General features: G+C 47.2%; 1 protein-coding gene across 2 annotated transcripts in view; it reads left to right on the forward strand.

Annotated features, from left to right (window-relative positions):
- Nucleotides 1-15250, forward strand: part of SH2D4B (SH2 domain containing 4B) — an 82220-nt gene that overhangs the window by 39562 nt on the left and 27408 nt on the right. The window lies entirely within an intron of this gene.

Here is a 15250-nt window from a genome sequence, read left to right on the forward strand (position 1 = left end):
AGTGAACACTCAGGACTGATCTCCTTTAGGATGGACTGGGTGGATCTCCTTGCAGTCCAAGGGACTCTCAAGAGTCGAGTCTTCTCCAACACCACAGTTCAAAAGCATCAATTCTTTGGTGCTCAGCTTTCTTTATAGTCTAACTGTCACATCCATACATGACCACTGGAAAAACCATAGACTTGACTTTTTGTTGGCAAAGTAATGTCTCTGCTTTTGAATATGCTGTCTAGGTTGGTCATAACTTCCCTTCCAAGGAGTGAGCGTCTTTTAATTTCGTGGCTGCAGTCTCCATCTGCAGGGATTAATTAGGTCGCTGGATCTCCCTTTCAGCATGCAGACTCTTAGTTGAGGCATATGGGATCTAGTTCCCTGACTCAGGCCTCCTGCTTTGGGAGCTCAAAGTCTTAGCCCCTGGAACACCAGGAAGGTCCTAAGCTCTCTTATTGGGGACTGGGAGGCTGGCTTGCTTTCTCGGCCACTTTCCTCCCACCTGTCTACTTGCTCAGTCATCATTCCAGTTCATCTGCTTAGCCCAGAAGCCTTTAACCTGTGTCAACCATGTATATAGTCCTGGCTAAGGACCCAGAGGGTAAGAGCTCCATCCTCAAGGAACTTACTTGCCTGTTGGGGAGATTTCTTATACTAAAGAGTAAAACCCTACATTTACTGGGTTACCAATAATTTTATGGCTGTGTGCTAAGCCCTGGAGATCCAGAGATGAGGGATCGTGGTCTGTATCTTGGGGGAACTCGCCGGCCAGGCAGGAGCTAGGCACACAGGCTAAGGGCTTTGAGGGAAAAGGTACACGTTCTGTTGGAGCACATGGTGGCTATTCTGACAGCATTCCAGATGAGAAGGTATAAAGTGAGGCTGCTGGGAGCATGGGGATATCAAACGAAGAGGTTGGAGAAGGTGGTCAGGATGGAGAGCCCAGAATATGATAAAGGGATGTGGTGTACTTAGGAAGTTAAAGATGTATGTGAAAAAGTGAAAATCACCTGGTCATATCTGACTCTTTGCGACCCTATGGACTGTAGCCTGACAGGCTCTTCTAGCCATGGAATTCTCCAGGCAAGACTACTGGAGTGGGTTGACATTCCCTTCTCCAGGGGATCTTCCTGACCCAGGGATCAAGTCAAGGTTTCCTGTATTGCAGGCAGGTTCTTTACCGTCTGAGCCATTAGAGATGTATACTACTACGGCTAAGTCCCTTCAGTCGTGTCTGACTCTGTGCGACCCCACAGACGGCAGCCCACCAGGCTCCCCCGTCCCTGCGATTCTGCAGGCAAGAACACTGGAGTGGGTTGCCATTTCCTTCTCCAGTGCATGAAAGTGAAAAGTGAAAGTGAAGTCGCTCAGTCATGTCCGACCTCAGCGACCCCATGGACTGCAGCCTTCCAGGCTCCTCAGTCCATGGGATTTTCCAGGCAAGAGTACTGGAGTGGGGTGCCATAGGTGGCTCTTAATCTTGGAGAGTGTCGGGTGTGGTAAGAAGTTAGGTAGGAAAGAGGAAGTGGAACTAAGCTTGAAGGTGGTATTTTAATATGTACTTGAGACTTGCTTTAACCAGGTATGGATAGGCATGCTGATGTGGAAATGACTGCTGCAAGATGTTTTTGCTCACAGATTCCTAGAAATGGAGAGCATGGCATGCCATGCAGGGCCGCACAAGAAGCACCAGGGTGAGTCAAAAGGTAGAGGAAACAAGTAGAAAAAGTGGGCAAGAGCCTTCACTATGGTGTCACTGGGAAAGGTAAGGCTTGCGTGTATGCGAGCTCAGTTGCTTCAGTGGTGTTCGACTCTTTGTGACCCTATGGACTACAGCCTGTAGGGCTCCTCTGTCCATGGGATTCTCCAGGCAAGAATACTTGCGTGGTTGCTGTGTCCTCTCCAGGGGATCTTCCTAACCCAGGGATTGAACCGGTGACTCTTAAGTCTCCTACATTGGCGGGCGGGTTCTTTACCACTAGCGCCACCTGGGAAGCCTCAAAGGTAAGACAGGACAGGGTAAACCAACTTGGTTTGAATAATTTCAGCAGGCTCTGGGGTATAGGAGCTGTCTCTAGTTCTCTATACCTGGCACTGGGGTGATTAGGGCAGATGGACAGATTGAGGAGTATAAGAACCAGATAAACAAGGTGGTTGCGTATGGGCTTTGCATTGGTTGGTTTGCATTTGAAAGGTGCACTTGCCTCTGGGTCCTTTGCTAGCTTTAGGAAATCGCTGGATCTTGGAGGGGCAGTATTTGAAGGACCAGCAAGGTCCCAGATGTCAAAACTTCAAAACATACAGGAAATAAAAAGGCATGACTTGTATGAGTGGACAGAGGAAACTTCTAAAGTCCAGTGACATAATTCGGGCTGGTTTTGGGGGTGAGAGAGAGGAGGAGACTGTGGCAGGATTGACTTTGGCGATGACGAGGGCCACAGCAGGGAGAGCAGAGGTATGCATGCCTTCTGCCGGCCAGCATTCTGTTCCTCAGCGTTTCACAACCACCTGCCCCAGTCATTAGACAGACTTAAAAAAAATTGAGATACAATTCACATGCCGCAATGCAAGAGACCTGGGTTCAGTTCCTGGGTCAGAAAGATCCCCTGGAGAAGGAAATGGCAATCCACTCCAGTATTCTTGCCTGGAAAATCCCACGGACAGAGGAGCCTGGCGGGCTACAGTCCATGGGGTCACGAGAGACGGACACGACTGAGCGACTAAACCACCCCCATAAAATTCATCCTTTCAAAGCATGCAGTTCCGTGGTTTCTAGTATGCTCACAAAGTCATCTCACCATTACCACTCTCCAATTATAGAACATTTTCATCCCCAGAGAAAGAGACTCTCTGCCCACTGGCAGTTACTCACCCCCTCCCACTACACCCATGGAAATAATCTAATGTCTGTCTCTATGGATTTGCCTGTTACGGGCAATTCATATAAATAGAGTCATATCTTACGTGGTCTTTTGTGTCTGACTTCTTTCATTTAGTGTATCTTCAAGGTCCATCCGTGTTGTAGTGTGAGTCGGTCATTTATTCTTTTTTATGACAATAAAATTCTAATGTGTGTGTATACCACACTTTTGTTTATCTGTTTATCAGTTGATGGCCATTTGGGTGGTTTCTATTTTTTGACTATTACAGATAATGTTGCTCTGAGCATTTGTGTTTTTGTGAATATGTATTTTCAATTCTCTTGGCTATGTATCCAGGAGTGGAATTTCTGAGTCTTATGATAACTGTACGTTTAACACTTTGAGAAACTGCCATACTGTTTTCCAAACTGGCCATACCATTCTACATTTCTAGAAGCAATGTGTAAGGGCGCCAGTGTCTTCACATCCTTGTTAGCGCTCGTTTTTGGTGTTTTGCTTAATGTCCATCCTAATGAAATGCTATCTCATTGTGATTTTGATTTGCATCTAGCTAACACTTGCCATGAGAATACTGAGGATTGTAAGAAGCTACTGTGAACAATTATAGTCCAACAAATGAGATAACCTAGAAGAAATGAATCACTTTCAAAGACGTACAACCTACAAAGATGGAATCATGAAGAAATAGAAAATCTGAACAGACCAATTACTAATAAGAATGCTGAATCAGTAATAAAAAAAATCTGCCGACATAGAAGAGTCCAGGACTCGATGGCTTCACTGATGGATTCTCCTGAACATCTAAAAAAGAATTAACACAAATCCTTCTCAGAATAGTCCGGAACATTGAAGAGGAGGGAATACTTCCAAACTCATTTTAAGAGGCCAGCATCATCCTCATCCCAAAGCCAGACAGAGACAGTATAAGCAAAGAGAGTTACGAGCCACTATCCTTGAGACACATAAGTGCACAAGAATCCTGTAATATTTTGCTACGAAATATTTGAACATTTGGAAAGGCCCCGTGGAGGAAATGGCATTTGGTTTGGGAAAGTTGAGTAGGAAGTGTGAAGGTGGAGAAGGGCGTCCCAGCAGAGGGAACAGCACTGAGCAAAAGTGAGGGCCTTGTGTGCATGGAACACGGCACGTGGTTTTGAAAAAAATTATTTATGGCTGCGCTGGGCCTCATGGCTGTGTGTGGGCTTCCTCTAGTTGTGGTGAGAGGGGCTGCTCTAAGTTGTGGTGCTCAGGCTTCCTGTGGTGGCTTTTCTTGTGGAGCACGGGCTCTGGACACACGGGCTTCAACAGCTGCAGCCCACGGGCTCAGTAGCTGTGGCTTGCGGGATCTAGAGTGAAGGCTGGGTAACTGGCGCCTGGGCTTGGTTGCTCTGTGGCCCGTGGAATCCTCCCGGACCAGAGCTCAAACCTGTGTCTCCTGCATTGGCAGATGGACTCTTAACCACTGGACCACCAGGGAGGCCAGCACACGTTTTGACGTGGCTGCAGCCTGGGCTTCATGTTGGGTCAGGATGGAAATAAGGCTAAAAAGGTAAAGCCTTAGGCAAGACCTAAGAAGAATTTGTTCATATAAATTTGGAATGCATGGAGAGGGAGGTGGAAAAAGAAGGCAGGACAAAAGTTTATAGTGAAAAAAGAAGTGAACAATCACAGAGTGGAGTCACACGAGCCCGCTGTGTTCCGGGGACGGAGCACTGGGCTGGGAGCCCAGTCCTAGCTCTCCTGCTTCCTAGTGCATGATGTCAAGCAAGTTCTCGTTCTGCTCTGTGCTCAGTCTCTTCATTTGTAAAAGGGAGGGTGATCCTGGAGAGTTGAGGCTTGTTGGGAGGGTGAAATGAGAGAGAGGAACCCAGGTGCTCTCTAAGCTGTGAAGGGCTGTCACTCACGGGGCGTTCCTTTTTTTTGTACCTACACCCTGAGATGGGAAGTTACGGGCTGGGCTAGTGTTTAGCTGGGGATAGAGGATGGAAATCATTTGGTGCAAGTGCTGTCTGTTTGCTAATTGATGGCCTGTGTGGCACCAGAAAATGGAAAAACCTACCCTAAACAGAGAAAAGATGTGATAATTCAGGCCCATGATTTCGGTTCCCTCATTTTATGCTTTCTTAAAGAATGATGAGCTTAACTCTGAAGCTGTCATTCAAATCCAGCAAAGCCATTCTGCACTCAATTAACTTAATATGAAAGCTATAGTGGGCCATTAATCTACTGGGAGCAGCAGTTTTTGATAAAACACCTAAATTAAATTCTCCAAGTTAGGAAAAAAAGAGGGAATTGTTCCCTTTAGTATCACTTGAATACAGAGTTAGTTATTCAGTTCAAACAGCAGAGCAGGCTCTGACTTCTAAGAAGCTCTGAATATATCAGGCAGAAATTCGCTTAATAATTTCTCAGCAGGAATTTGTAGGACTGTGAGTTAGGTAACATCTAGTCGCCCAGAGATTTTGAGATGAGCCAGTCTGACTTGGCTAATGGTATCACTTGTAAAAATTGGGACAGTGTTACAGTTAACCCCTCCCCTTCCTCTTTGAGCTTTAATGATCCCAGTTGTGGCCCTAAACCCACAATCTACATCCTCGTGTCAACCCTTTGTGGGGTTGTGGTCAGAGCTGACTGCGAAAATGTGTTCTCAAGTCTACTGAGTCCAGTTGTCTTGGTTCTGTTCTCTTCCCTCATAGAAGGGCATGTGCTCTGGAGTCTGGGTTTAAACACAGTGATTCTAGCGGACTCCCCAGTGATTCAATGGCTAAGACTTTAAGCTTCCAGTGCAGGGGGCCCGGGTTCGATCAGGGAACTCGATCCCACAGGCTGCAGCTTAGAATTTGCATTGCCACAACTAAAGATCTTGCATATTACAATGAAGATCAATAACTCCATGTGCTGCAACTAAGCTCCGGTGCAGCCAGAGAAAGAAAGTGCGTGATTCTAAACTGCTGTGTACTTGACCCAGGTAAAGCTCGGGGCCTTGTGGAAAGGGGATATGGTCTGGAGATGGGATGGGGCAGAGAATTTGGGGTTTGAAGGACAGCTGAAGAATAACACAGAAGTTTTTTTTTCTCTCCACTGATGGAATGGGAAACTGTAGAGTTGCTCCTTGGGCAACTGCTCCCCAAACTCCAGGTGCATCTATTTTTGATTTTACAGCTCAGAATAATGCCAACCCGAGCCCCCCACATGCCCGATTCACGTCCTGCCTAGGGTTCTCTCTCCTCTTGGTTGCTCAAAAATCCCTGGGGAGCACTCTAGTCTTAAGGAATCCCTGATGTTGCCCCTGATGGCCAGACGTGGTGGGGGGGGGTCACTGTTGGCAGCCATCAGGATTGTAAGCCAAACAAGGATGGTTGACAGCTGACCTCAGAAGTCTCTGAGTCCAGGTAGAGAGAGCCGTAGACAGAGAGGTCTTGTTTAGCTGTGGGTGGACCTCACTGGATTTCCCTGAGGCTCATCAGGGTTCATCGCCTTGGTGACAAACCCATTCTTCCCCAGGTGATGGCTGTTCCCCAGGCTACCAGAGGCTTGAATGTATATCCTCCAACATCTGGACCACATGTTTCTCTTTCTTTGGGGTCAGGAAACATCCCCTTCTCACAAAGCTTCATTTCCCCGTTTTTTGACAAGGGCTCCTGACTCTATGCAGTGCCCCCCATCTTCCACGACTTCCCCACCTCCACCCCTCTGTGCCTTAATGAGACTGGACCCTTTCTAAAGGTTGTATTCCAGTCCCCCTATTTGTGACACAAATATTATTGTGTCACAGCAAACACAATAATATTTAATGAACTCTTGCCATGTGGCAGGAACTGTCCAAGCCCCATCTATGTACACTCTCATTGATGTCTCAAAGCAACCCTGTGAGGCCCTCATTTTACAGATGAGGAAATAAAGTAAAGACAAGATAATTCAAGTTGCCTAAGGTTCCCATGAAGCAGAAGATGGAGCCGAATTTAAACACATCTACATACATACACAACCTGAATATTTATTGGTGCCTTTTCCTGTATGTAGGATTATTCACTAATTTTCAGAGACATTATGCTATTTACCCAAGGGCTTAGTACAAATTGATAATGCTTTGAAGCATTTGGTTTCTCTGCAGGCTCTGAGTGGCTCATCTGAATTCTATTCAGCACTGAGTCTTTTCTGTCTGGGCAGAAGTAGGGAGAACAGTAGTTAAGTTCTCTAGAAATAGGTTTCATGATGAGTGGCAACTGGTGATCTTCTAAGACCTCATGCTCCCTGGACCTTCCCCCCTGAATCCCATAGGCACCTCTACCTCCACTTGCTCAAAACCCAATGCTCCTCTTCCCCACCTGCTTCTTCACCTGGCTGTCGAAGGTGGAAACTTGGCTGTCATCCTGGTCTCTTTTCTGCTCACTACTAATTCCCAAACCTACCAAGTTATAAAGATTCAACCTCCTCAGTATTCTTGGAATTTACACCCCTTCTCCTCCTCATCCTGACCATGTCTTAACTTTGACCCTACTTCTCTTTGTCTAGCTTTCTGTTTTGCAAAGGTTCATTCTTCTTCCTGTCAAGTTCATTCCCAACAATGTAGCTAAGTCAATCTTTGAAAAGTTCCAACAGTATCCTGCTTTCCTTCTTAAAGCCTTTCAGTAGCTTTCATCACTCTTTGGTAAAGTACTGAAATTGATTAGCCAGTGTTTTTGGGTTTCTTAAATGGCCTTTTCTGTTTCTGCATTTTTATCTCTTGCCCCCTCCCCACAAGGGCTTCCTTCCAGCCATTCTGTGAGAAATGCTCCAACTCCTTTTTGCCTCTGGGCCTCTGCCCCTGAGCTCCCTCCGCTAGAACAGCCCCTCCTTGGCCTCTCTTGTTTGAATCCCTTGAGTCCACCGGGCATCAACTTAGATGTCCTCCAGAGGATTTCTCTGCCTGGATAAGGTATACCCCCTCTTTCTGGCTCCCCAGCACCCTGTTCATATCGCACAGCTCCATGCACCATTAGCTGTTGTATTCCCCCTTCAAGGCAGCGAACTCTCCGAGGATGGGCACTGTGTCTTGCTCGTTGCTGTTTTTACATCCCCTAGCAGCAGCAGCAGCCAGGCTGCCAGCCGATAGGGTGACCTTGTGAAAAATTAGGAAAAGGTGCCCGCTTTTCAAGTTGCTGCACTGCCATCTACCAGGAAACTGTCACAACATCTGTACATACTGATGGCGATCACAGGTGACTGTGTCCCCTGGAGTTGTGCAATGCACAGCTCCTGCCTGCACAACGTCGAGCTGGCACAAGGGAGGCACTATACACGTGTGCAAAATGAATGTGTTTTTTGTGCCCGAATGTGTTACTTAAAGTGTTAAAAATCCTGCCTCTTGCAGTGACTAGCCTGGCCACGTTTCTGGAGCTGTGTAACTGCTCACAGATATGCTGCCAAGAGGAAACTCAGCTCCTGCCATTTCTCTTCAGCGTGGGAGAACTGAGCAGGAGTCTTGAGCAGAGGTTCGGACGTGATTCCAGAGCAGCCTGGCAGTTCGATCCCTGGATTGGGATGATCCCCTGGAGAAGGTCACAGCAACCCACTCCAGTATTCCTGTCTGGAGAAGCCCATGGACAGTGGAGCCTGGCGGGCTACGGTCCATGGGGTTGCAAAGAGTCGGACACGACTAAATGATTAGTAAACACACACATGGCCTGAAAGAGCGGGTGGCCTCTATTTTCCACGGAGGGAAAACTAAGACCTAGGAAGGTGAAAACTTGTCATGGACTAGACAGAGAGTCAGGAGCAGAGCCAAGCAGAATGCTCAGCTTCCCTCCCGGCCTGGGGCAGCTGAAACTCCCAGGTCCAACAAGAGTGAGGCTGGACTCCTAAGACTGGGGGTCTTGGTGCCTTTTGAACATGAGGGTTGCAGGCCGGCAGTCCTGGAAAGTGGTGTCTCAGTTCTGGGAGGTGGCCCCAGGCCGGGCAGGTGTGGGTGCATCCTTGTGATAGGAGGGCAAAGCTGGAAGGGGCCTTTCCCTCTGATCTGCAGGTGAGAGAACTAAGGGATGGCTGGGGACACACACAGCTGGGTACATTTCTAGCTAATGGCAACATCTGCTGTGCTCTGGCCTGTTCATTCTAAGCCCAGTGCTCTCTAAGCCAGAATGTTACAGAATGGCTTTTTTTTTTTTAATTTTATATTGTGGTAGGGGCCTTCCCTGGTGGTCCAGTGGGTAAGACTCTGAGCTCCCAATGTAGGGGGCACGGGTTTGACCCCTGATGGGGAACTAAGATCCTGCATCCTACAGGCCACATGGTGTGGCCAGTAAAACGGTAAAAAACCCCAACAAAGGCATTGTGGTTTTGAACTGTGGTGTTGGAAAAGACTCTTGAGAGTCCCTTGGACTGCAAGGAGATCCAACCTGTCAATCCTAAAGGAAATCAGTCCTGATTATTCATTGGAAGGACTGACGCTGAAGCTGAAACTCCAATACTTTGGCCACCTGATGCGAAGAACCGATTCACTGGAAAAGACTCTGGTGCTGGGAAAAATTGAAGGCAGGAGAAGAAGGGGACGGCAGAGGATGAAATGATTGGATGGCATCACCTACGTGATGGACGTGAGTTTGACAAAAGGCTCTGGGAGTTGGTGAAGGACAGGGAGGCCTGGCGTGCTGAAGTCCATGGGGTTGCAAAGAGTCAGACACGACTGAGTGACTGAACTGAACTGACACAGCTTCAGATTGACCATTTTAACTGCTTGTAAGTGTACAGTTTAGTGACACTGAGCACACTCTTGGTGCTTTGCCACCATCACCACTGCCCACCTCCAGAAATTTGCTTTCTTCCAACATTGAAACTCTGGCCCATGAAACAATAACCCCTCATTTCACCCTGCCTCTAGTCCCTGGTGGCCACCACTTTCTACTCTATGAATTTAGCTACTCTAAGTGCAATACGTGGAGTATAAGTGAAATCATACAACACTTTTCCTTTTGTGTCTGGCTTATTCACTTAGCATTAACATCTTTAAGTTTCAACCATGTTGTAGTTTGTGTCAGAATTTTCTCCCTTTTTAAGACTGAATAATATTCCTTTTATGTATATACTGTGTTTTGTTTATCTGCCTATCCATTGATGGGCATTTGTGTTATTTCCATGTTTTGGCTATTGTGAATCATGCCGTTATGAACATGGGTGTACAAATATTTATTTGAATTCCTGCTTTCAATTCTTTTGGGTATATGTCTAGAGTTGGCATTGCGGGACCATGTGTAATTGTGCGTTTAGTTTTTTTATGGAATTGTTGTACTGTTTTCCACAGCAGCTGCACCATTTCACAGTCCCACCAACATTGCATAAGGGTTCCAATTTCTCCATATCCTTGCCAGCACTTGTTATTATCATGTTTCTTTTAATTTAAAAACAATAGCTATACGGATAGGTGTGAAGAGGTATCTCTGTGGTTGGTCCATTTTTCAGTCTATGAATTCAGCTTTTCTTCTGGTCTTCAGTGTTTTCCTGTTGTTCAGCTGTCTTTACATTATTTCTGAGAGACGAAGTTCATTCTCCCCTTTACCAGATGGAGAGAGGAGACCTTGGAAGCAACCTTAGAAGTGGGAATGGCTCTGATCCCCTTTTGTTCTGCGTGCAGTGCAGGCCCTTGCTGTGCCTACTGAGCAGGCCCCTGGGAAGTCGTCCTGGACTGGAACTCGGCCCGTAGGAGAAAGCGAAGTTGACTTGGTTGGGGCCCCACCTCTGCAGTGGGGTCCTCTGGAGTATAAGACAGTCTGATACTTGCTGCCTCAAGGCCAAAGGTGCTTGTGGTGGTTTTTACTGGGATAGAAGAAAAAAGCTTTGAGTTCTGGCTGAGAGTTTCCGTGGCAGATTCCCATGATTACACTTTGAATCTATCCCAGATTCAGAGAAGGAACAGAAGCAACCTTTGATGATTTCAAACTTTAGGGTAAGCTGGGAGTTCCCTGGCGGTCCAGTGGTTAGGACGCGGTGCTTTCACTGCCCTGGCTGGAGAACTAAGGTCCCACAAGCTGCTTGTAAACAGACCCAGAATCCATGCCACTGAGCGTCAAGGGTGCCCCCTCCTGGACTGACTGAGAACTGCTTATGTTTGCATCTTGACAGTGCTAACGCCACCCACTCCAGTATTCTTGCCTGGAGAATTCCATGGAACGAGGAGACGGATAGGCTACCGTCCATGGGACGGCAAAAGTCGCAAAGACATGACTGAGAGCGGAGAACTTTCACCTTTTTCACTTCCGATGAAAATAAAAGCTTTAGCTAACACCATGGTGCTCAAAATGTACCCGGCACAGTTGTAAGTGATTTATATTAGTTTCATAGTAACTTCATGACAACTTTATGAGGTAGGGACCATTATTATGTCCGTTTTACTTTTGACAAAATGGAGGCCCAGGGTGATTAACTAACTTGTCCACTGTTACACAGCTGGTAAATGAAGTTGAGATCTGAACCCAGGCAGCTTGGCTCCAGAATTAGGCTTTGAGAAATTTGAAGAAAAGATCAAGGTCAGAGGCCGGATTTAGTAAGACATTGCTTTTCCAAAGCACTTCATCGTTTATAGTGTTTTATATGTCTCATTTAATCTTTATAATAACTCAATGAGGCGGACACTCACATCATTCTTATTTTGACAGAGGTAAACACTGAGGCCTGGAGGCATTCAGGGATTTTCCAAAGAAAGCTGGCATAGAGTGTTGATGAAGGTTGGAGAAAAGGGATCCTGGGCACTGTTGGTGAGAGTATAAATTGATGCAGCCACTATGGCAAATGCTATGGAGGTTCCTCAAAAAAATTAAAAATAAAGCTACCGTATGACCCAGCAATCTCCCTTCTGGATATATATTAGAAGGAAATAAGATCAGGCTATTAAAGCGGTATCTGGACTCTCATGTTTACTGCAGCAGTTACAGTAGCCTAGCTACAGAAACAACATAAGGCATATGTCAACGGATGAATGAAGACCACACACACACACACACACACACACACACACACACACACACCACACACACAACACACACACAACACACACAACACACACACAACACACACAACACACACACAACACACAACACACACAACACACACACAACACACACACACCACACACACACAACACACACACACACACACACACACACACACACACACACACACAACACACACACACACACACACACACACACACACACACACACACACACACACACACACACACACACACACACACACACACACACACACACACAAACACACACACACACACACACACACACACACACACACACACACACACACACACACACACAACACACACACACACACACACACACACACACACACACACACACACACACACACACACACACACACACACACACACACACACACACACACACACACACACACACACACACACACACACACACACACAACACACACACACACACACACACACACACACACACACACACACACACACACACACACACGGACCTTTAGGGATTATGCTAAGTGAACAAAAGACAGGAAAATACTACACAATTTCACCTATATGTGAAATCTAAAAATGTCAAACCCATAGAAACAGAGTGAAATGGTGGTTTCCAGGGCCTGGGGGCATGGGTGGCGGGGTGAGGAGTTAGAGGTTGATCAAAGGGTACAAAATTAGAAGATGAATAAATTCTGGGGATCGAATGCACAGCTTAGAGACTGTAGTCAACAATAATGTGTTATATACTTCTAAGTTGCCTAGAATGAAAGTGAAAAAGTGAGTCACTCGGTGGTGTCTGACTCTTCGGAATCCCATGGACTGTAGCTCAGCATGCTCTTCTGTCCATGGAATTCTCCAGGCCAGAATACTGGAGTGGGTAGCCATTCCCTTCTCCAGGGGATCTTCCCAACCCAGGGATCCAACCCGGGTCTCCCACATTGCAGGCAGGTTCCTTACCATCTGAGCCACCAGGGAAGCTCAAGTTGCCAAGAGACTAGATCTTAAATGTTCTTGCCACAAAAAAGAAAAGGTAACTATGTGACTGATGAATGAGTTAGCTAATGCTAGGGTGATCATCATTTTGCAATATATTAAGTATCTCAACATCAGCACATAGAACATGTTAAGCTTATTTATGTACATCAATTATGTGTCAAAAAAAAAAAAAAAAAAAGAAAGAAACACAAGAAGAGAAAAAGACCCAAGAAGCCCTCCTGGAGCTGCCATTGACCCTGACTTCATATCAGTCTCTCTCCATAATCGAGGCTGGGCGGCAGGGCTGGCTTCCTGCTTGCAGCCTCGGCCATGTCGTCACCTCTGAGTACCCTCTGTACTGCTGCCTGGCATTTCTGAGCTGATCTGGCTGCACGTGCGTCACAGCTGGTTTGAGTTGGTAGACACAGCTGCACAGAGAGGGGAGTTTGCAGAACGGTGGAGAGCTTGGTGGCACTTGAACAAAGGGCAGGGAGAAGCTCAGAGGCCCACTGGGCTGGAAAAGAAAGTGGGTGGAAGGGATATTTCTTAAGGGCCGAGGGATTTGCCTTTTGTCCTGCACATACTGGGAGCCACTTAAGGCTTCTGAGGAAGACAATGGCAAAAGCAGGGCTGGACTTTGGGAGGCTGGATTTAGTCCCCGTGTGACCCACAGCCTGTGCCCTCCCCTAGCTGAGTTCCCAAAGCCTGTCTTCCTACTTTGCATGTGACGTCCCTCTATCACTGACTGGGGCTGTCTCTCAAGGCTGTCAACTCTCAAAGGTCACTGGCCCCTGAAGAGATTTTGTTGTTTAATCTCCAAGTCATGTCTGACTCTTTTGTGACCTATGGACTGTGGCCCACCAGGCTCCTCTGTCCATGGGATTTCCCAGACAAGAATACTGGAGTGGGTTGCCATTTCCTTCTCCAGGGGATCTTCCCGACCCAGGATAGAACCCGGGTCTCCTGTGTTGGCAGGTGGATTCTTTACCACTAAGCCACCAGGGAAGCCCTCCTGGTGGGGCAGACGCTTCTGTGTTCTGTCTGTAGTCTTGTGACTGGAAAGCCCACGCTGGGAAACTGTGGTGGCAGGTATTGTGGTGTTCTTAGTACCAGGAACTGAAATTAGGTTTTTTCTCCCCCACCGACCCTGCCCCCTGCCTCTTCTGGATTCCTCCCTCTTCCTTCCCTGGAAAAGCTCCTGTTGACCTTTCCAGGCCCAGTGGGGTGCTCAGTCTCCTGACCCCCTCACAGAACCTGAGTGCTGCAGCCCCTAAACTACGACAAGACTTGTTGGGTTCCTATTCTCCTTATGCTACAGATATTTATTTGTCTTATTCTCCCAGCTACGCTCTGAGTGTCTCGTCTTTGCTATCTCTATATTCAGCTCAGAGCCTGGCAGGGTTAAATACTTAATGGGGTGCAGCCATTCAAGCATATGTATCACCTGCTGACGGATGCATATGTATGCCAGGCACTGGAATGCAGCAATGAATAGACCAAAGAAAATCCCCCTCCCGCCACCCTGGCACTCTCAGTCTAGGTGACCTCCACTTCTATAAATACTTTCTGAGGGACAGACTTCCCACTGCCTTCCTCAGATCTGGGAGATGGTGTGTTTTGAGAATGGACTTTGACCGCTTGAAGAGGAGAAGCTCTTTCTTTAAGGATGAGGACCATTTACCTTGTATCCTGCAAGTGCCAAAAGAACCCAGGTCCCTGGCATTGGTAGGTTGCAGTTGCGTGCCCCACAGGTGTTGGATGAACTTTGGATCAGACTTGGACTTTGGGTAAGATTTTTCTTAAGGCTTGGGCCAAGGCAATCCCTGGACCTGTGCAATGAGGACACTGCCAGCTTCAAGAGTTCTCTACAAAAGGCCTGGATTGTAGGGGCAGATGGGGCCTGATTTGATGCAGTCAGACCACAAAATAATCGGTTTTAATTTGAGACCGTGCTTCAGAGGTCTTCCTCGCTCTGTGCACTTTCCCGGCTCCAGGACTTCCTTTTGAGTTTTAGAAGCAGAAACTTGCAGATGTCCAACCTGCCTCGAGAGACACAAAAAGACATGCTGGTGAGGGGGCGTCACGGCAGACACGGCAGCTCTGTGGCTACAGAGTCACTGAAGCACCTCTTCCCTGCCTCCAGCACACTCACCCGCCAGCTTCAAGGCCTCAGGGAACCAAAGAGAAAGGGAGCCGGAGCCGGGACTCCTCCTCTGGTAGCGGGGAGTATGGGTCCCTGCCAGGCTTGCCCACTGACCCAGCTTCTTTGGCACTCAGTTTCCACATGAGTAACGTGAGGAGGGATGATCTTAAGGGCTCTTGTGGCTTTTTGTAGGAAATAGCAGGGGCTCTGGTATCAGACACACCTGATTTTATTTATATTTTTGTTGATTTATTTTTTAAAATTTTGGCT

This window comes from Ovis aries, chromosome 25, assembly GCF_016772045.2.
Source record: "Ovis aries strain OAR_USU_Benz2616 breed Rambouillet chromosome 25, ARS-UI_Ramb_v3.0, whole genome shotgun sequence".
Lineage (NCBI taxonomy): Eukaryota > Metazoa > Chordata > Mammalia > Artiodactyla > Bovidae > Ovis > Ovis aries.